At 38.9% G+C, this 24265-nt stretch overlaps 1 protein-coding gene across 11 annotated transcripts in view; it reads right to left on the minus strand.

Annotated features, from left to right (window-relative positions):
- LOC5579528 (innexin shaking-B) overlaps positions 1 to 24265 on the minus strand; it is a 277178-nt gene that overhangs the window by 68126 nt on the left and 184787 nt on the right. The gene's annotated exons all lie outside the window — the stretch shown is intronic.

Here is a 24265-nt window from a genome sequence, read left to right on the forward strand (position 1 = left end):
CACGTTCTGATTGATGGTCGGCACTTCTCCGACATTATCGACGTCAGGACCTATCGTGGCGCTAACATCGACTCTGACCACTATCTGGTGATGGTCAAACTGCGCCCAAAACTCTCCGTCGTTAACAACGTACGGTAACGACGGCCGCCCCGGTATGACCTAGAGCGGCTGAAGCAACCGGATGTCGCAGCGGCATACGCGCAGCACCTCGAGGCTGCATTACCGGAAGAGGGTGAGCTGGACGAAGCCCCTCTTGAGGACTGCTGGAGAACAGTAAAAGCAGCCATCAACGATGCAGCTGAGAGCAACGTCGGGTACGTGGAACGGAGTCGACGGAACGATTGGTTCGACGAGGAGTGCCTGGAGGTTTTGAAGGAGAAGAATGCAGCGCGGGCGGTCATGCTGCAGCAAGGGACCCGGCAGAACGTGGAACGCTACAAACGGAAACGGCAACAGCAGACCCGCCTCTTTCGGGAGAAAAAACGCCGCCTGGAGGAGACGGAGTGCGAGGAGATGGAACAGCTGTGCCAGTCTCAAGAAACGCGTAAGTTCTATCAGAAGCTCAACGCATCCCGCAACGGCTTCGTGCCGCGAGCCGAGATGTGCAGGGATAAGGATGGGAGCATTTTGACGGACGAGCGTGAGGTGATCGAAAGGCACCTGAATGGCGCTGAGAGCATAGGCAATGGAGGACGGGACAACGGAGGAAACGCCTTCGTCGGTACTGCGGAAGATGGAAACCAACCAGCCCCCACTTTGAGGGAGGTTTAGGATGCCATTCACCAGCTCAAGAACAATAAAGCTGCTGGTAAGGATGGTATCGGAGTTGAACTCATAAAGATGGGTCCGGAGAGGCTGGCCATTTGTCTGCACCAGCTGATAGGCACAATCTGGGAAACAGAACAGCTACCGGAGGAGTGGAAGGAAGGGGTAATATGCCCCATCTACAAGAAATGGGACAAGCTAGATTGTGAGAACTTTCGAGCGATCACCATTCTAAATGCGGCTTACAAAGTATTATCCCAGATCATCTTCCGTCGTCTGTCACCTGTAGTAAACGAGTTCGTGGGAAGTTATCGAGCCGGCTTCGTTGACGGCCGATCGACAACGCCCAGACAACCAGAAATCGCATGAAAGTTCACGCTACAACTCGTTTATTCATACTAATTACATCAAACCCGCAAAACACAGTGGATAAACTCGTCAGATTGATGAGCTTCCTCGCATAAAACACTTTTTTCTGAGTTCATTTGTACATTTTGTTTCGTCCCGTACACTCGTACAAAGTAAGTCGAATCAATCCGTAGCAGCTGTCAAATCAACATTTGTTATCATTAGTTAAGTCGCATAAGATTACAGGTTAGTTCGGTAGAATATTTATACACTCGCAATGTATGTTATTATTCATCGCATAATATATGCACGCATATCGCCTCCACTTTTGTACGTAGAAGGCCTTTTCGCGACATCTTATAAGTGAAATGTTGCACATACAAAGCCTCCAGGTGATTTCGTTATACGTACATTTTGGTTGTCTGGGCGGACCAGATCTTTACTGTACGGCAAATCCTCCAAAAATGTCGTGAATACCAGGTCCCAACGCATCACCTTTTCATCGATTTCAAGGCGGCATACGACAGTATCGACCGCGTAGAGCTATGGAAAATCATGGACCAGAACAGCTTTCCCGGGAAGCTCACGAGACTGATAAGAGCGACGATGGAAGGTGTGCAAAATTGTGTGAAGGTTTCAGGCGAACACTCCAGTTCATTTGGATCCCACCGGGGACTACGACAAGGTGATGGACGATTTTTACGAGATCCAGTCAATTTGTTTGCTTCGCGGATGATATGGACATCGTCGGCCGAACATTTGAAAAGGTGGCAGACCTGTACACCTGCCTGAAACGCGAGGCAGCAAAAGTTGGACTGGTGGTGAATGCGGCCAAGACAAAGTACATGCTAGCTGGTGGGGCCGAGCGCGACAGGACTCGCCTAGGTAGCAGTGTTACGATAGACGGGGATACTTTCGAGGTGGTCGACGAGTTCGTCTACCTTGGATACTTGCTGACGGCTGACAATAACGTTAGCCGTCAAATACGGAGGCGCATCATCAGTGGAAGTCGGGCCTACTATGGCCTCCAGAAGAAGCTGCGGTCAAAAAAGATCCACGCCCGCACCAAATGTACCATGTACAAAACGCTCATAAGGCCGGTAGTCCTCTACGGGCATGAAACGTGGACGATGCTCGAGGAGGACCTGCAAGCACTTGGAGTCTTCGAACGTCGGGTGCTTAGGACGATCTTCGGCGGTGTGCAGGAGAACGGTGTGTGGCGGCGAAGGATGAACCACGAGCTCGCCCAACTCTACGGCGAACCCAGTATCCAGAAGGTGGCCAAAGCTGGAAGGATACGATGGGCAGGGCATGTTGCAAGAATGCCGGACAGCAACCCTGCAAAGATGGTGTTCGCTTCGGATCCGGTTGGCACAAGAAGGCGTGGAGCGCAGCGAGCTAGGTGGGCGGACCAAGTGCGTATCGATCTGGTGAGCGTGGGGCAGAACCGAGGATGGAGAGATGCGGCCACGAACCGAGTATTGTGGCGTGAAATTGTTGATTCAGTGTTATCTGTGTAGATGTTAACTATAATAAATAAAATGAAGCTATTGAAATCGTTTACTTGATTCTAGCTGACATTTCATAATTAGGAATTGTATTCTTCTGACTGCTGGATATTTGTTGAAACTTTTGTGAATTGAACTCTAAGCAACGTTCAAGACGTCTTGCTTCGAATTCCGGTACTGTTTAGAATTTTTTCGGGCAGGAAGGTTTCTAGTATGGAATTCTTGAGTAATTTAATACACAATAATAATTTGATTTACACACAAAACGTATACAAAAATTGCAACGTTAACAAAGAAAGTATCAGTTTATAACTGCCAAAGAACTAATCTCTGATGCGGGCTTTGTTTCTATTGGGTTGATAAATCCAATGATATGAAATTTTTTTATTATTGGTAATCTCACTGGCATCAAAAAGCATTTTTCAAATTACAAAGGCACATAAAAGCTAGACATAACCATGATAAAAATGCATATCGCACAGTGTAAAATATGTCTAACATTTCCGTAAGAAAATAATACTTCACACGGGGAACGACGCACCGTACTTTTGGCTCCCTGTTTACTTGGTTATTGTGGGAAAATAGGAGTGTGGTGTTTGCTTACGTTTGCTAACGTTCAACGCTCCGTCATCGTAATCATCGAAATTTCAAAAGCAGCTTTTCTGTTCAAATGTAAAAATTATTCGATGAAAATGTGTTCACTGTGTTTCGGTTGGAGAATAGAATACAGTAAACATATTTTGCAGTAAATTTTCTGGATTTTGAACGAAAAAACTGCTTTTAAACTGCTGTGATCAAAACTCGCGGAAATGAAGTCGAAAAAACAGCTCGTGCGTAATAAAATCTTGCGCATTCATCACGAGAACAAGAATCTCTCGCATCGTTCCATCGCTAAAACGTTGGGAATCGCGAATTCCACGGTGTCGTGAGTGATTAAGTGGTTCGAGGATCGATTGACCACCGATCGGAAGCCCAGATGTAAAGGAAAAGTATTCCGTCCAACACCAAAAATCATGACCGCGTAGTTGGGGCCAGGGACGAAAAAAATCATGCTCACTATATTCAATTCACTGAATTTATGCCACCATCAAAATAACCGCACCAACACCAATATGATTGTACCAATGAAGAAAACACAAAAGTAGATGGGCAAAACAAACAACGATGCCCGTATATCGTTGGTGCTTTTGAATATCAGAAGCAGAAGAGTGTCAGTTTTAGAAAATTGATTATCAATGAGGTTCAAATTAATTAAAAAAATATGCTGCTAAACGGGTAATGAAGGATCCGATGCACGGAATGGATTATATTGGCGCGTCTTTAGTGTGTCTCGTGCAAAAATTACAACTTCCCGAAGCGGAATGTAAAAAAGTCAAGCTGGTTAGAATGAATATCATTTTTTGTTTCCGATTATCAAAAAGCGGTTGAGTAGCAGCAGGTTAGAAGGAAACTGATAATCTTGCGCAAGCGCTTTGCCTATCTCTGTTGTGTTGTCAAGGTGAGCATAAAAACAAATAAAAATCAACGAAGATTCTACCCAGCAAGTATCATGTACGCGAGTGTAGATTGAGTATTTTCGTCCCTGGTTGGGGCCTTCAACCGAAACCCGAACGCCTCCGTTCGGGATGTGGCTAAGAACCTGCACCTAAGCCGAAGTTTTGTCCGGAAGGCCAAAACTAAGGCTGGACTTCGAACGTTCAATGTACAAAAGGCCTCTAATCGCGACGAGAAGCAGAACAAGACCGCCAAAACCCGTGCCAGGAAGTTGTACCTCAACATGCTGACGAAAATTGAATGCTGCATCATGGACGACGAAACATATGTGTAGGCCGACTTCAAACAGATCCCCGGCAACCTGTTTTTAACAGCCAAGGATAAGTTCAGCGTTCCGGAGCATGTCCGCACTTAGAAGATGTCCAAATTTGCGAAGAAATTCCTGGTTTGGCAAGCCATCTGCACGTGCGGGAAGCGGAGTGCACCTTTCGTGACCCAAGACACGATGAACGGACAGGTGTACATGAAAGAGTTCCTCCAGAAGCGGCTGCTTCCTCTCCTGAAGGCCCACAACGTCCCAACAATCTTCTGGCCGGATTTGACCTCATGCCACTACTCCAAGGACGTGCTGAAGTGGTATGCGGACAATAAGGTCAATTTCGTGCCGAAAATGTCCATCCCTCCCAACACTCCGGAGCTCCGCCCCATCGAGAAGTACTGGGCGATTATGAAGCAGCACCTTCTTAAACGACCTAAGGTAGTGAAGACAGTCGAGGAACTGAAGAAAGTATGAGTTTACATGCAAAAAACGGTTGATTCACATGTTGTGCAGAATCTTATGGCCGGGTTAAGGCCAAGGTGCGTGCATTTGCGTATGCACTGTAAATAAAATACGAGTAAAATGGTAAAATGAAGTTTAATAGTTATTTTTCAATCCCTGAAAATTTAATGACAATCGGAGGAAAACTCGAATTTTGCGAATCAATTTTGTGTGTGGCAATTTCATCGTGGACACCCTTTAACCCGTATAGGCCTGAGTGAAAGCAAGAATACTAAAACCTTCACCGCTCAGCGAATACTTAACGGATTCAAATAATTTTTTGTCAGTACACTGGCCCACATATCTAGTTCCTAAAAATGGCCAAGGGATCTCGGGAATGTTCCTGTGGTCTGAGATATTTTGTTGGGTCACTGGGTCAGGTCTGGTAACAAGGGCTAATTTTTGGGACACGACAAGTTATCTTTATTTATTTGCAATGGCAATTATTTTAATTTGCATAAATCATTAAGATCTGCTATTCAACGTTATAAATGAAGGCGTAAGCACCGTTTAGAATGTACTGGACGTGGCCACTCGGGCTTAATGCCCTAAAGAACTGGTTATATATATGTTGGATTCTAAACCGTTTCAATTCTCTAACAGTAGAGATTCAACATAATAATTTATTGAAATACGTTCCCATGGGCTTGACACATATGTTTAGATACAAATTGGCCACTTAGTCGTAAATTCGAGGCATCCTGGGGACCCAAAACAAATGCAGGACACATGTTTATCCAATTCAATCGATTCTCAAAAGGTTTACGCTTATGCGTTTTTCTTTAAATTCCTTGATATAGTGGCCACATAATAGCCGATTCAGGAAATTATCTGTAACTTGAAATTTGCCTACCTTCAGGGGCACAGAAGTACAGCACCCTTTTCAGCCGACCTGACCCAGTAATCCACCTGAATAACTCCGGACACATGAACATTCCAGAAATCCTGTGGCCACTTTTAGAAACTAGGTATGTGTGCCAGTGTACTGACAAAAAATAATTTAAATCCGTTAAGGCGATCGTCTAATGGGTTTGAGCGATTTGAAATTTGTATGGGAGCGAAGGCGTTATGCTGACTTTAGACCATTGGGCTGCTTAAACCTGACCGAATTGGGTCATATAAAACCTTTCACGCTACGAGGAATCATGTTTCCTTCAAATCGTGGAAAAAACTTTTCCAGAATTTTCCCTCGTTTTTCCAGCTTACTTCGGCGAAACAAGCAAAGTCGGGAAATTTTTTCCACCAATTAGGTATTTACGTTATTTTCAAGAAATTTAAAGCGGTGACATATACTTTTTTCTACTCAGAAAGGTTTAAATGATCTCAAACATTGTCACTGAGGTATTTTCCGGAAAATCAGTTCTCGATTTTCCCGGAAAATTTGATACTTTAGTACCGTGGAAATGTGCCTAAATATGGAACGACTGGGCTGGATATAAATTTACAAAATATTTTCAATTACTATATAAAGGGTAACTAACTGGATTCAGGTGATAAATTGAAAATATGAACGTTTTTCCCAAGGGTTTTCCCCAATTTTCCACAAACTGGTTCAAAAAATTGAACGCGTAACGCGTGCGTATACGGATCAGTGTATTGAAATGAATGATTTTTTCACCCTCTCATTCAAAGCTTATAAACCAAAATTATACCCATATTTTTGTATATCCTGCACCCTCATATTCCCCTGCAGGTCATAGGCATAGTCGGGGGCTCTAATTTGAGCATTTTTACACCAAATTTTTGAAAAATTTGGCGTGACCCCACTTAGCAGCGACATATTTTTCCAGCCAGCTGCCGTGCGGATAAAGAAACGTCATTTGAGAAGTAACGCTGCCACACACGCCTGAAATAGGCAGGGCCGAATCATGTAGAATGCAGGATGCTATCGTCAGATTGTCACCAAACCAGATGGCGCACAACCAAATCGCGACGCGGCTCGACTCGTAGCAATATAGAATCATGTTTGAAACATTACGCATCTATCAGATAATCTTTGAATACGCAGCGCGCTGTTATTAGTAGATTAGTCGCGGTACAAGGGACTGAAAACAATATATTTTCATATGAAATGCCTGTCTTGTTTATGTAACGTTGAATAGTCCAATTTACGAGTCGTTTCGAATCTGATCGCTCATTTAATGAATGAAAATTTTATAAGAAGCAGTCGCGTATCGCGTGAAAGTAACAGCAATATCAGCAACGTTGAAGTTTTGTCAAATAAATCATTGATTTAGATGCTTGATATAAACTTTGTTCAATACAATAATGTTTTGTTTGCTTGCATGATGTTGAGTAAACATAAACATCACTGTTATTCCAAAAGCAATATTCAGCTATGTGTCGACAAATATCAGAGAACCACGTTTAATTCGAATATGGTCTGCGAAAACAGGTACAAATTATTCCCTATATCTTTCATCAAATGTTTTTTTGACAAAAAAATGTTATAAAAATTCGTATTCCTAAATCTTGAATATTTATAAGAAAGATTTAAGGGATTAATTACATACAAGAAAGATATTTGTGAATGATCTTAGAAACAAGTACAACATGTTCCGAAATTCGTTCGCGAGATTTATTTTTTGACCAAGAAAAATTATTTAAAAAAATTCGGGTCGAATAAGGAGGTCATGGGCTTAGAGACGTTCAGATACTTTCGATAGATCGGAATATCGATATTTTGCTTTCGATATTTGATATTTTGGTATCGATATTTCCTTCCGATATATCGTAAACTAATATTTGGATAACAATTGAAGGGTTTTCTCGTAGTACAACTTATTTTTAAATATTTGAAAGCGGTTCACATACCAATTGTTATATGATTTATCAAGAAAAGAAGATATTCCTGTCCATATCAAACAAAATGCCGGTTATATGAGGGTTCAAAGAATTGTTTGCGAATCGTAGGAAATTTAACGTTAGGTAACTAAGCGATACATACAAGAATTTTGCGCTCTTCAAATATATCAAATGATATTACGATATATCGATATTTTGATTCAATATTTTAGAATTACATATTTGCAAAATTCATATTTTCGAACCCTCAATATTTTAAAGCAACAATTCTTCCCAGGGCTTATGAGATTGCATCAATTTGGGGTGTAGCGCAGTATTATCTTCAGCGAAGTTGCAGCACTCAGTGCGATTTACATTAAGGGGATGAGGATCATCCTTTTAGTTGAGAACTATCTAGTCCAGCAGAGGCGCTTTTTCCTATTTGCCCTATATGAACCTGGTGGCGCTAGTGAGCACTGAATTTTTGTTTTGCGGATGTCTCAATGGCCTGTCCACTTAGAAAGATGGCGTCTTCAGCAAAGTTGTTCAGTAGTACAAGGGCTAACATCATTTGAGCCAAGAGATTCAATATTTTCTCACCAGGTGGCATTAGTGGGCATTGAATTTTTGTTTTACGGATAGCTCAGTGGCCTGACCACTAAGAAAGATGGTTTCTTCGGCAAAGTTGTTCAGTAGTACAAGGGCTAACATTATTTGAGCCAATAGATTCGATATTTTCTCACCAGGTGGCGCTAGTGAGCACTGAATTTTTGTTTTGCAGATGGCTCAGTGGCCTGACCACTTAGGAAGTTGGCGTCTTCGGCAAAGTTGTTCAGTAGCACAAAGGCAATCATTATTTGAGTCAAGAGATTCGATATTTTCTCGCTAGGTGTAGCTAGGCCTGATCACTTAGAAAGATGGCGTCTTTGGCAAAGTTGTTCAGTAGCACAAGAGCTATAATTATTTGAGCCAAGAGATTCAATATTTTCTCACCAGGTGGTGCTAGTGAACATTGAATTTTTGTTTTGCGGATAGCCCAGTAGCCTGACCTGTTAGAAAGTTGTTCAGTAGTATACGAGCCAACATTATTTGAGTCAAGAGATTCGATATTTTCTCACCAGGTGGCACTAGTGAGCACTGAATTTTTATTTTGCAGATGGCTCAATGGCCTGACCACTTAGAAAGATGGCGTCTTCGGCAAAGTTGTTCAGTAGCACAAGGGTTATCATTATTTGAGTCAAGAGATTCGATATTTTCTCACCAGGTGGCACTAGTGGGCAATGAATTTTTGTTTTGCGGATAGCCCAGTAGCCTGACCTCTTAGAAAGATGGCGTCTTCGGCAATGTTGTTCAGTAGTAAAAGAGCTATCATTATTTGAGCCAAGAGATTCAATATTTTCTCACCTGGTGGCGCTAGTGGGCATTGAATTTTTGTTATGCGAATAGCTCAGTGGCCTGACCACTTAGAAAGATGGCGTCTTCGGCAAAGTTGTTCAGTAGCACAAGGGCTATCATTATTTGAGTCAAGAGATTCGATATTTTCTCACCAGGTGGTTCACTAGCGAGTGAACATTGAATTTTTGGTTTTGCGGATAGCCCAGTAGTCTGACCTCTTAGAAAGATTGCGTCTTCGGCAAAGTTGTTCAGTAGCACAAGGGCTATCATTATTTGAGTCAAGAGATTCGATATTTTCTCACCTGGTGGCACTAGTGGGCATTGATTTTTTGTTATGCGAATAGCTCAGTGGCCTGACCACTTAGAAAGATGGCGTCTTCGGCAAAGTTGTTCAGTAGCACAAGGGTTATCATTATTTGAGTCAAGAGATTCGATATTTTCTCACCAGGTGGCGCTAGTGAGCATTGAATTTTTGTTCTGCGGTTAGCCCAATAGTCTGACCTTTTAGATAGATGGCACCTTCAACAAAGATGTTCAGTAGCACAAAGGCTATCATTATTTGAGCCAAAAGTTACGAAATTATGCCAAGAGATTTGAGGTTTTGTCACCACGTGGTGCTAGTGAGCATGAAACTTTTTTTTGCGGATATCTCAGCAGTCAGGCTTCTTCGGCAAAGTTGTTTAGCAGTACAAGGGCTAACAAGTTTTGAGCCAAGAGATTCGTTTTTTTTTCACCAGGTGGCGCTACCCAGTGAACCACGTATCGTATAAGAATGTGCGCTTAAAATCACATGTTCTTACGTCAAAAATCAGAATAGCACAATATTCCAAATTAAAATGAATAATTATTAGCACAAATTGTATATCATTCTCCTCTACGTCCTGTATTCGAGACAAGAAGAAAACTTTTTTTTTTAATTTTTATCCAAATTTTGTAGCATCTTATTTCTGGTCGCAGAAAATATAAAAAAATCGTGCGAAGTTGGTATTTGGCCTCTACTTTGGTATGTGGGGACGGACCTGGTGTAGTGGTTAGAACACTCGCCTCTCACGCCGAGGACCTGGGATCGAATCCCATCCCCGACATAGTCACTTATGACGTAAAAAGTTATAGTGACGACTTCCTTCGGAAGGGAAGTAAAGCCGTTGGTCCCGAGATGAACTAGCCCAGGGCTAAAAATCTCGTTAATAAAGTCAAACCAACCTTTGGTATGTATATAGCCTCTTCATGCATGTTATACGAGTGGATTGATTCTCATAGAATGATGTATTGCAAAAATTATATCTACCAAAATGTTGGCTGGGTAGCGAGCAGTGAATTTTTGTTTTGCGGATAACACAGTAGCCTGCCCACTTATAAATATGGCGTATTTGGCAAAGTTGTTCAGTAGTACAAGGGCTAACATTATTTTAGCCAAAATTTTCAAGATTTTGCCACCAGGCGGCGCTAGTGAGCATGTCATTTATATATTGGTACATATATTGAGATGTTTGGTAGTCTCATCCGAATGGTTATTAAATTAATTAACTCATCACGCGTTGCAAAGAAGAATAAAGTATGGGTGAAATTATGAGAAAAAATCACGTTCTCTGCTGGGATTTGAACAGAGAGTCCTGGGTTTTTAGACAAGCGCTCTACCACCTAAGCTACCGAGCCACTTTGTGACCCAATAACTTAAAAGGTTACATGTTTCGAATTCAAATCCCCACAGATCACGCACACCTTTTTCATAACCCATATTCATCCATCTCATGTATACCACACACGCGCGCAGAACGAGAGCAATTTATTTGGTGTTGAAACTGTTTGCCTATCATACCTACATCGCTTTCACAACAACTGTACGTGTTGTTCGCATTCAAGTGACGACATGACTACACTCAAAGAAGTCGTCAGATTTCAATCATTATCAAAAATATATAGCTTTTTTCCATATTGCTTTACACTCAACATTCATATTAATATCATAAAGAGCGCTCAATATTTGTATCAGATAACTTATATCTGATTCATATATGGAATTGAGAATCAATTTAAATCGCATTCATATACCAATTCAGATACTTTTTTTATTTTATGCGCATATTGAACGTATTGGATTCTCTTACAATATCCATATCATAGTAATATAATATAATATTATTCACAATATTTATTTTTATGGAATAATTCTAATACAATAGACACACAGTTATAATATTGCTCGAATCTGTTTTAATTGCCATATTTTATCTGGGTACATTTATGCACATTATCAACTGTCGCTTCGGCCATGAAGTGTATGTCCTCTGGGCGTTTAGCATTTACTACGACGAATAGATCACTTCTTTGTAAAGTGTTCTGCTACAATCTAAAATAAGAACATAAAGTTTACATCACTATTATGTTTTGAAATGAACGAGAAATTACCTCACATTTTGGATATCATTGAATAGATGATCATCGATGTTTTTTTCATATTAGACAATCATATAGCGTCTATCTGATTTTGTAATGCCTGATGAAAACACACAGTCAGATGAAAATTGATAACTGATGCATACAATGTTCGTTTGAATTTTATTTACGATGCATTAGGAAATCGTATAGTTATCATTGGATGTTTATAAAGTTAACCTTTCGGTCGTCGCGCGAATTTTTGTAACGCGAGTAGTCGCGCGTTGTACTTTGTACAACACCCTTGGTTTTGCGAATATCTCAGGAGTCTGACCACTTAGATAGATGACGTCTTCGGCAAAATAGATCAGTAGCTTATGGACTATCATTATTATAGCCAAGAAATTCGGGATTTTGCCACTAGGCGGCGCTAGTAAGCATTAAGCTTTTATTTCCCAGATCTCATGATCCTGACCACTTAGGAAGATGGCGTCTTGGGCAAAGTTGTTCGGTAACTCAAGGACTATCATTGTTTGAGCTAGTTGATTCAAAATGTTGCCACTAGGCGGCGCTAGTGAGCATGAAACATTTGTTTCGCAAATATCTCAGGAGCCTGATCACTTAGAAAGATGATGTCTTCGGCAGAGTTGTTCAGTAGCTCAAATTCTTTCTTTGTTTAATCCTTAAAGTTAGAGATTAATTAAAATAATGATAGTCCCTGAGCTTCTGAACAACTTTTCCAAAGGTGCCTGTCTAAAAAGTCAAGATCCTGCAGTATCCGCGAAACAAAAATTTCATGATCACTAGCGCCGCCTGATGGCAAAATATCGTATTTCTTGGCTCAAACAATGATAGCCCTTGAGCTACTACACTACTTTGCCGAAGACACCATCTTTCTAAGTGGTCAGGCTCCTGAGATATCTGCAAGCAAAAGTTTCATGCTCACTAGCGCCGCCTAGTGGCAAAATTTTGTATCAACTAGCTAGAAAAATGATAGTCCTTAACTTACTAAACAACTTTGCCGAAGACGACATCCTTCTAAATGGTCAGGAACTTGAAAAATCTGCAAAACAAAAGTAAAATTTCCATGCCCACTAGTGCCACATAGCGGTCAAATTTCGAATTAAATGAGGTACCATCAGATAGCGCTTCACCTCCAGAACAACTTTACTAAAAACCCCAAGTTTCTATATTATCTGGATTTCGAGATATGACGATTTCAAGCTGTGGTTTCCTCAAACCGTACATAGTGCATTCATTATTATGCGACTTCCATGTACATTTGTTGATTTTACCGTATTATAAAGGGTCATACTGTAAATAAAAACTGTCGAGTATTGTTCTTAAGAAGATTCTTTAGGAATACATTTTGGTTTGGTGTCGATAGATATCTTTGTTGCTAAATGATAGCATATAAATCACAACTGTTGTACAAAGTACAACAGCGCGACAGTCCGAAGGTTAATCATATTTCAATCGTGGAACATCTATGTGATTTTTCAGATCAATTGAATTGGATCAATTGGTTCAATCTGCTACAGAGTTGCAGTACACTCTAATATATATTGACGCAAACAGTCGACGACTCGATATTCTATATATGGATATACTCAAAAAAATTGATGGATTTTTCAATCCCCTAAAATTTTTATACATTGTTTTTCATATGTCGATATCTTCACTAGTCGATATCACGTGAGAGGTATTTTTTTTTCTATAACTCGATATTTATTCTAAAATTCTTCGTATTCGGGGAAACTTGGACCAATTAATATTTGAGATGTTCGGTAATCCGGGGACTTGAATTCAAAACTTGCAATTATCTAAGTTATGTCACCAAGTCACCAGTGGCTAGGTAGCTTAGTTGGTAAAGCACTCGTCTAGCATACAAGAGTCCTGGGTAGGAATTCCAGACGTGGACGTGATTTTTCTCATGATTTCACCCATAATTTATTCATCTTTACCACGCGTAATGAGCTAAGTACAGTGGCAGAATCTCGAATCTCTTGGCTCAAATAATATTAGCCCTTGTGCCATTTAACAACCTTGCCGAAGACGCCATTTTTCGAGGCGGTCGAGCTACTGAGTTATCTGCAAAACAAAAATTTCACGCTAACTAAAACCAAAATCTCGAATCTTTTGGCTCAAATAATGTTAGCCCTGGTGCTACCGAATAACTTTGACGACGACGCCATTTTTCAAAGTGGTCAGGCCACTGAGCTCTCCGCAAAACAAAAATTCAATGCCCACTAGTGCCACCTGGTGAGAAAATATTGAATCTCATGGCTCAAATAATGTTAGTTCTCATACTACTGAACAACTTTGCCGAAGACGCCATCTTCCTAAGTGGTCAGGCCACTGAGCTATCTGCAAAACAAAAATTCAATGCCCACTAGTGCCACCTGGTGAGAAAATGTCGAATCTCTTGACTCAAATAATGATCGCCCTTGTGCTACTGAACAACTTTGCCGAAGACGCTATCTTTCTAAGAGGTCAGGCTACTGGGCTATCCGCAAAACAAAAATTCAATGTTCACTAGCGCCACCTGGTGAGAAAATATCGAATCTCTTGACTCAAATTATGTTAGCCCTTGTACCACTGAACAACTTTGCCGAAGACGCCATCTTCCTAAGTGGTCAGGCCATTGAGCTATTCGCAAAACAAAAATTCAATGCCGACTAGTGCCACCTGGTGAGAAAATATCGAATCTCTTGACTCAAATAATGATAGCTCTTGTTCTACTGAACAACTTTGTTGAAGACGCCATCTTTCTATGTGGTCAGTCTACTGGGCTATTCATAAAACAAAAATTCAATGCTCACTAGCGCCACCTGGTTAGAATATATCAAATCTCTTAGCTCAAATAATGTTAGACCTTGTACTACTGAACATCTTTGTTGAAGACCCCTTTTTTCTAAGTGGTAAGGCCACTGAGCTATCCGCAAAACAAAAATTCAATGCCCACTAGTGCCACCTGGTGAGAAAATATTGAATCTCTTGGCTCAAATAATGATAGCCCTTGTGCTACTGAACAACTTTGTTGAAGACGCTATCTTTCTAAGTGATCAGTCATCTGGGTTATCCGCAAAACAAAAATTCAATGCTCACTAGCGCCATCTGGTGAGAATATATCAAATCTCTTAGCTCAAATAATGTTAGACCTTGTACTACTGAAAATCTTTGTTGAAGGCGCCATCTTTCTAAGTGGTCAGGCCACTGGGTTATCCGCAAAACAAAAATTCAGTGTTCACTAGCGCCACCTGGTGAGAAAATGTCGAATCTCTTGACTAAAATAATGATAGCCCTTGTGCTACTGAACAACTTTGTTGAAGACGCCATCTTTCTAAGTGGTCAGGCCACTGAGCTGTTCGCAAAACAAAAATTCAATGCTCACTAGCACCACCTGGTGAGAAAATATCAAATCTCTCAGCTCAAATAATGTTAGACCTTGAACTACTGTACATCTTTGTCGAATAAGCCATCTTTCAAAGTGATCAGGCAACTGGGTTATCCGCAAAACAAAAATTCAATGCTCACTAGTGCCATCTGGTGAGAATATATCAAATCTCTTAGCTCAAATAATGTTAGACCTTGTACTACTGAACATCTTTGTTGAAGACTCCATTTTCCTAAGTGGTTAGGCCACTGAGCTATCCGCAAAACAAAAATTCAATGCCCACTAGTGCCACCAGGTGAGAAAATATTGAATCTCTTGGCTCAAATAATGATAGCCCTTGTGCTACTGAACAACTTTGTTGAAGACGCTATTTTTCTAAGTGATCAGGCAACTGGGTTATCCGCAAAACAAAAATTCAATGCTCACTAGTGCCATCTGGTGAGAATATATCAAATCTCTTAGCTCAAATAATGTTAGACCTTGTACTACTGAACATCTTTGTTGAAGACTCCATTTTCCTAAGTGGTTAGGCCACTGAGCTATCCGCAAAACAAAAATTCAATGCCCACTAGTGCCACCAGGTGAGAAAATATTGAATCTCTTGGCTCAAATAATGATAGCCCTTGTACTACTGAACAACTTAGCCGAAGACGCTACCTTTCTAAGTGGTCAGGCTACTGAACTTTCCGCAAGACAAAAGTTTCATGCTCACTAGCGCCACCAGGTGAGCAAATCTTGAAGCTTTTGGCTCGAATAATGTTAGCACTGATTAACTTTATCAAAGACGCTATCTTATACTTATGACACACTTGTGGTATACGTACCATGGTACAATTATCTTGAAATGAATTCCATACTGATAATTGTCTTCATTCAAGATAGCCTTGGAATAATTTTTTTGACAACTTGTACCATGGTATAGGTATCAGATGTCTGTCCAATCAGATGTCTGTATTATTTAGTGGTCAGGCTACTGGGCTATCCCGTAAAACAAAAATTAAATGCTCACTAGCGCCGCCTGGTGGCGTAATTCCGTATCAGAATGACCACCACGTGTCAGCCAGAACAACTGAACAACTCTTCCGAAGACACCAACCTTCCAAAACATCAGTATCTAGAGATATCATAGGTAACAAGGATTGCATTCTTACTCCTCAAGGTTCATATAGGGCAAGTCAGAAAAAGCGCCCCTACTGGACAAGTTAGTTCTCAAATAAAAGGATGATCCTCAATCCTACATGTAAATCGTACTGAGTGCTGAAACTCCGCGGGAGATAATACTGTGCTGCACCCCAAATTGATGGAATCTCATAAGCCTTGGGAAGAATTTTCGCTTTAGAATATTAAGGGTTTGAAAATATGAATTTTGCATATTATTCTAAAATAATATTCGATTTTCGAATATCGAAACAGGCTAAGATGTCTAAGATCGAATATCGGAATAATATATTTCTATTTTCTTATCTCACGACCTCCTAAGCCACTTTGGTGAAGTATGTATGCTTCTCCTAAAATTTGAATGATGTCAGATTTTTTTCAAATATTTTTCCTGGTCACAAAACATATCTAGCGAACGAATTTTGGGATAATGTGTACTAACTTCTCAGATCATTCTCTTTAAATATTTAAGAATCTTTTTTATAAAATATTTTAGGTTTAGAAATCCGAATTTTTATAACATTTTCTTGTCAAAAAAAAAAAACATCTGACGAAATAATTGAATGAAATAACGAAATAGTGAATTGAAATAATGGACAAAACGATAAATAAACGTGGTTCTCTGGTATTTGTCGACACATAGCTGCATATTCTTCTTGGAAAACCTGTGATTTTTTATGTTTACTCTACATCATACAAGCAAAGAAAACATCATTGTATTGAACAAAGTTTATATCAAGCATCTAGATCAATGATTGATAATTCATTTGGTAAAACTTCAACATTACTGATATTGCTGTTACTTTCACGCGATACGCGACTGCTTCTTATAAAATTTTCATTCATATAATGAGCGATCATCAGATCCGAAAAGACTCGTAAGACAGGCATTTCATATGAAAATATATTGTTTTCAGTCCCTTGTACCGCGACCAATCTACTATTAACAGCGCGCTGCGTATTCAAAGATTATCTGATAGATGCGTAATGTTTCAAACATGATTCTATATTGCTACGAGTCGAGCCGCGTCGCGATTTGGTTGTGCGCCATCTGGTTTGGTGACAATCTGACGATAGCATCCTGCATTCTACATGATTCGGCCCTGCCTATTTCAGGCGTGTGTGGCAGCGTTACTTCTCAAATGACGTTTCTTTATCCGCACGGCAGCTGGCTGGAAAAATATGTCGCTGCTAAGTGGGGTCACGCCAAATTTTTCAAAAATTTGGTGTAAAAATGCTCAAATTAGAGCCCCCGACTATGCCTATGACCTGCAGGGGAATATGAGGGTGCAGGATATACAAAAATATGGGTATAATTTTGGATTATAAGCTTTGAATGAGAGGGTGAAAAAATCATTCATTTCAATACACTGATCCGTATACGCACGCGTTACGCGTTCAATTTTTTGAACCAGTTTGTGGAAAATTGGGGAAAACCCTTGGGAAAAACGTTCATATTTTCAATTTATCACCTGAATCCAGTTAGTTACCCTTTATATAGTAATTGAAAATATTTTGTAAATTTATATCCAGCCCAGTCGTTCCATATTTAGGCACATTTCCACGGTACTAAAGTATCAAATTTTCCGGGAAAATCGAGAACTGATTTTCCGGAAAATACCTCAGTGACAATGTTTGAGATCATTTAAACCTTTCTGAGTGGAAAAAAGTATATGTCACCGCTTTAAATTTCTTGAAAATAACGTAAATACCTAATTGGTGGAAAAAATTTCCCGACTTTGCTTGTTTCGCCGAAGTAAGCTGGAAAAACGAGGGAAAATTCTGGAAAAGTTTTTTCCACGATTTGAAGGAAACATGATCCCTCGTAGCGTGAAAGGTTTTATATGACCCAATTCGGTCAGGTTTAAGCAGCCCAATGGTCTAAAGTCAGCATAACGCCTTCGCTCCCATACAAATTTCAAATCGCTCAAACCCATTAGACGATCGCCTTAAGTACTCGCTGAGCAGTGAGAATTTTAGAAATTTTCTTTCACTCAGGCCTATACGGGTTAACAATCTGGCGTTAAATGTTCTACACACTAGAGTTCAAATCTGTGAACTTAACAATGAACAAGCTTACTTGTTCACCCTGTTCCCTAAATTGAACTGGAACGTTAACTGTACGCGTTGAAATACATTACTGACTACAGTCACTTTATTCACAGTCTGGCGAGTAGAGAATCCCAAGAAATGGTTACGTGATATACTCACTAAAATCGCTAGAAACTGAGCAAAGAGCAAAAGCCTTCCAGTGACCTTGTTGTTTGAATGATGACACAATAATATGTTTTCTCGATCATCCAACGAGTTTCATTGATGTCACATATCGCCGAATATTTTTAAGCTGCATTATGTTTTAAACCAATAAAGTGTTGTTAATTTGTTCTTTAATGCAGAATATTTTAAAATATTCTTTGAATTAAATATACTGCTTCGCGTTGAAAAATGGGTTAACCAACGTGCGAAGTTTGATTTTTAACCAACTTCGCAGCGTCGCAACTCGATTCTCAATAGTGCGCATAATGCACACGGTGAAGGGCATAGATGCGCACTATAGCGAAGCGACTCGCGAAGCGGCGAAGTTTGTCAAAAATCGAACTTCGCACGTTGGTTAACCCATTTTTAGTCGCGAAGCAGTATATATCTACGATCTACGATATATACCGATTCAAGAACTCTCTACGCTAGACTGTGAATAGAGTGACTTTGGTTAATACTAGAAGATTCAATTTGTCATTCTGGCCTCAATTGAACGCGATCAACTGGTATATGAAACGAAGAAGTGCGTTTTCGCACTTGAAACAACTCCCAAGCAAAGTTAGGTAACAAAAAGATAATAAGTTGTGTTATCCGATAACAAGCAATTGATAACATAGTTTGTATTCATTTTGGTTGAATAAGCAGGCAACATAACAAACGTGATAACAAAAGTTTTTACTGAAGATATCATATGAATATCTCATTGTGTCGTATTTGAAACACATTGACAACAAGTTTTGTTATCCAGCCAATTTCCCTCATTGATAACTCATTATATTATCAATTAGTTATGAAGATCGAATAATGATAACAAATATTTGACGTCATTTACCCGTCGGTGGCATCCTCGATCTGACAGTTCAAAATCCGTTGATAACAAGAGTCTTCGTTTTGATAACAAAAAATAACAAAATGAAATCATGAAGTACATCTTGTTATCGCTATGTTCTGCGGTTGTTATTCGACTTTGCTCGGGCTCCTTGTAGATGTTGGTGACTCCCTGTAGATGTAAATGATTTCAGTCGTTTTGGATTGCTGTTGCCGAAGTTGATTGAAGCTCTATCCGAATTTGGCACTCAAGTGTTGCAAAGACTAGAGCTGCCAAAGACTAGAGTCTTCCAACATAACTTATACTTGAGACATATAAGTTTGAATATTTGATGCTAACTAGCGCCTTCTAGTGACAGTTTTTTTAGTTACCAAAGTAACACATATATTATAACTAAGGTGTATTATATAACAGTTAATCTGCCTCAATTATAACATGTGTGCTACTTGGGTAAGCAAACATGCAGCTTATATCCCTTGATTCAATGAGCAGCTTTAATCATTCTTCCAAATACTCAGTATCTTGAAATGTAGAACATCATAACAAATATGTGAGCACCATATAGTAACGTTTTCTAAGCTAGCGCCATCATGCGGTGAAATTCCCAACTAACCATTGTGTACAATGTTGACCCTTTCACTGTTGCCAATCTTCCTCAAAGCAAGTACCGTAAAACGGGGTATCTTTGATAATTGCGTTACCCACCACATATTAAACGATATATCATAATTTCTGTTGATCGGTTGCAAAACTAAAGAATATTAGTATGACACTTCATGTAAGAGCTGTTTTCATTTGAATCCAGAACATTAGAGGCTTTATACACGAATATTAAAAATTGATATGATTTTAGAATTTTCGAAACGCTCACAAACAATCTGTTCTACGATCACTATTTGATGTAGTTTTGAATGGCTGGTCACTTGTCTTTACCTAGTCATCACAGAACTTGAATATGGTCTCAAATCTCTCGAATCTCATAATCTGGGAACATTTTTGTAATCTATGTTAGAAATTTCCATATAACGCTAAGCGCCTAGAGGTATGCAATGCCCTAGAAATGTTACGCAATTCATTCAATTTTGTTCGATTTATACTTTCAAAGTAACCCCAAAACAGAAAACCGACTTTCGATTATATAAAAAAAAAATATATCCATTTAAAATAAATCTTTTGACAATCTATCAACTGCAATCGATAGCTAGGATGCCAGTACTTGTTTTGCAAATATAAATTATAATTCTTTGAAACAGCATGCATAAATATTCAAGTTTTTTTTAAAAAAAACTATCAAAGTTATCCCGTTTTACGGTATAATTTTATACAGATATTGGTGTCCAAAGTTCCGAAAATTCGTTGTATTCAGACCTTTTTTTCACAATGATCCCTCCGCGCGATAAACCGCGATTTTGCGAAGTTACAGCAATTTGAATTTGTACTATTTTCATGAAAATTACTCTAGAAAACTATTTAAAACGATACTTATTTCATTTCTACTAAACTCAGAAGAAAAGTTAAATATACACACTTGTCAATGTGAGACAAAACAAATTGAATTGATCCTCAATCATTTCGAACTGAGGATTGCATAAAATACACGTTGAACGCTTTTGGGAGAAAATAACTTTTACAAAGGAATTGGAGCTAAATTATTTTTTGAAATTTATGAAGGTTTATAAACATAATCATTTTTAAAACAAAATATAAACCGACTCCTGCAAAAAAGTTCAAACCCTAAATACCACCCCCACGTAGGTACGCAACTGGAACAGAAAGCAGTTTTAATATAGACTTATTTTTTTTAAATGAAACTTGATTGAATTCCTCCGAATTATTTCGTGTTTCAAAATTTAGTATAATTCGAAAAGATAGAGATTCTTCATATTAAGGAGTTCATATTAGTATTCGTTATGATATAGAATTTAAATATTTAGGTTTATCAATGCATTTACATGTTGAATATGTTGATATTTCTATTAAAGGAGGAAAGTGTGAGTTTTCAATTATTTGCTTTTATATTCCTCTTAATTTCACTTTTTCTTTATCGAAAATTGAAATTATTTGAATGAAGTTCCTTCTACAACTTATATATCAGGAGACTTTAATGCACATAATTTTGCTTGGGGTAGTAAGAAGACGGATAGTAGAGGTTCATTGATCATGGATTTAAACTTGCATATCCTAAATGATGGATCTTTTACTAGGATTGTTGTACCACCAAATCATCAATCGTGTATTGACTTGTCTCTATGCTCTAAGGGGCTGTCCATCATTCACGTGGACATTATTTTTTGAATTTCAGCACCCCCATCCCCCCTCGTGGTCATTTGTCCATACAAAAATTTTAAAAAAGGTATGGACCATGGTCATTGGCCAGACCAACCCCCCCCCTCCCCCATTAATGATCACGTGGTTTATGAACAACCGCTAATAGCTTGTCTATGAAATCTTATTGGAAAACTATTGAAGATCCTAATGGTAGTGATCGTTTACCAATTTGAATTGAAATTCTAAGTCCTGTCCGTGGTAAATTAGTCCTTGACTCTAATGTTCCTGACAAGTGCAAAAACGTCTGTGATTGATTGAAATCTCATAATAGGGTAGGTGAACCAGTTATGGACATAGTGGTTCCTTATTTCGCCATACGTGATTACTGTAATGTCTTCAAATTTTGATTTTTTTTTGTGTGTTATCGTCAGTGGCTTGAATTTTCGCGAAAAACGTGGCTCTCCCAGTACAGTAGTTCAAAAACGTGAATCTCATCAAGTAGCCTATGTTGGGTGCACGAATTTTCTAAATCATGAGTGTCATTGAAGGCTCTTAATGCGGGACATAGAACATTTTTCTACAGTAATTCTGGGTTGCCCTTAGCAACGGGTGTTTTGCTATTTTCAATGCTTTTTGCCTACAGCAGCGATGGGCGTGAGTTTCACTGGCTTCGCTGACTGTGATTGGCTTTGCTTGCCTACTGTAGAGTGAATTTCACGATTTTTCCCAACCCTGGTTATAGTAGGGTAGGTGTACCAGTTATGGCCATAGTGGTTCCCTATTTCGCCATACGTGATAACTTGAGTTCATTCACTTTTTGAAAAGTTTTGTGTATTTTAGGAGTGAGATCAAGCATGTATCTTGATATTTAAACATCCAAAAATATTAAAAATGTGAAACTTATCGAAATTTAACATATGGCCAAATAGGGAACCACTATGGCCATAACTGGTACACTTTCCCTAGTTAGATTCAAGATATATCTTGATGTTAAAACATTAAAAAAAATAAAATGTGAAAGTTATCGATATTTCACATATGGCCAATTAGGGAACCACTATGGCTATAACTGGTACACTTTCCCTAAATAAAATGTTTCATGTTTATTTTTAAAAATCGTCCTTCTTTCTGGTGGGATAATGAATGTTCCATTTCTTTGAAAACTAAATCTGTTGTTTTTTAAATGTTTCGTAAATCATCTTCCAGAAATCGTTTTTTGCATATCGTAAAGCTGAAGCACAATTCATAACTGGACAAACATATGAAAAGGACACAAGAGGTCTTAAGCCTTTTTTTAGATACGTTGCTGTTGACCTCTTTTTAGCCTGCTCACGCAAACTAACACCACTATCAGGAAGATTGGTGTTAGCTCTTCCTGATACTGGTATTGGTGAGCGTGATCGAGTTGACCAACACACGCAAATAAATTTTGTTGTATAATCTACCGAATCCATGGTAGATATAAGAACTGCACCAACGATTTTCAACCGACTACAAAAATCTGTTAAGTTTACTATAATCTGGTGAAAATCACTGAGCAGTGCAGTAAATGTGACTATGTCCATAGTAACTTCGACTACACAGCATTGTATTTCGATCCGTGACACCCACCGTACAACACAGTGTGGTCAAAAGTATAATGCCAAACTTGTCAAATCTAGAATATTTCTAGTCATAAATACTACAACTGTGGTTAAATGAACACAATTAATTTTCTTGTGTAGTGATGTTGACTATGTTTTGGTAGAGTTAACAGATAAATGTAGTCGGTTGAAAATCGTTGGTGCAGTTCTTAATTTTACCATGGATTCGGTAGTTTCTACAATAAAATTCATTTCAGTGCAGCGTCTTGCAAAGCCAATGTTTACCAATGTCGATGTGCCCTTTTGAAATGTTTGTCCAGATAAGACGGCGCTTATTTTTAATCCACATCCAGGTAACGCGCAGGTAATATGCGCGCAATTCATACTTAACGCCAAAATTAAAGTAGGCTTGAAATTTTTCGTTCTTCAAGGACGCGAATGTTCCAAGTTCGCTAAATAGTGAATTGCGACGGTATATCGACATTTTCAAATCATAATTTAGATAAAAAAAACATCTTTATCTACCTTGGACTGCAGCCAGAAATCTTATAAATTATGATCAAACCGTTCCTACTACTTAAAAATATTCGGAAAAAGGGATACACGAGTTTGCTTCAAAAATTTGTACTAATTTTGTCCCTTGTTCCAGTTAATTTAAAAATAGTTTACAAAATTATTTTCCTGAGCTTTGTTGTCGATTTTCATTAGACGAGTATTCAGCATTATTTATTTATTTATTGATTTTCAATTACTAAAAATATTGCTCCATCAATACCATTATATTTTTTGCATTGGAGAATTTACCTGATGATGAAAAAATCCGTTTACTTTCAATACATAGTGCTTATCTATCTCTAAATATCATTCTCAATGAATGGCGCTTCATCAAAGTTATTAGTATACTTAACCCTTCAGTCGTCCCCCGTTTTGCAACTGTCAGAACCACCCCGCGGATGCTGTGTACGATAAGCGAGGTTTTTTCGCCACTGTTGTACAAAATACAACAGCGCGACGATTGAAGTGTTAAGCCTGGTAGAGATCCGTTTTCAGCTGATAGTAACAGACCCATTAGGTTATTATCTTGTTTGCGTAAACTTTTGGAAAGAATGATTTTGAATCGTCTTGAATTGTGGGATGAAAACATTTTTTTTTTTTCATCTTCTAAATTTGGATTTAGGAGAGGTCATGGTACTCGCGACTGTGTTTCAATTTTAGCTTCGCAAATTCAACTTTAAGATTAAGATTATGAATATTTTTCATAATGGAGACCCAACATTGTTA

Source organism: Aedes aegypti, chromosome 3 (genome assembly GCF_002204515.2).
Source record: "Aedes aegypti strain LVP_AGWG chromosome 3, AaegL5.0 Primary Assembly, whole genome shotgun sequence".
Classification (NCBI taxonomy): domain Eukaryota; kingdom Metazoa; phylum Arthropoda; class Insecta; order Diptera; family Culicidae; genus Aedes; species Aedes aegypti.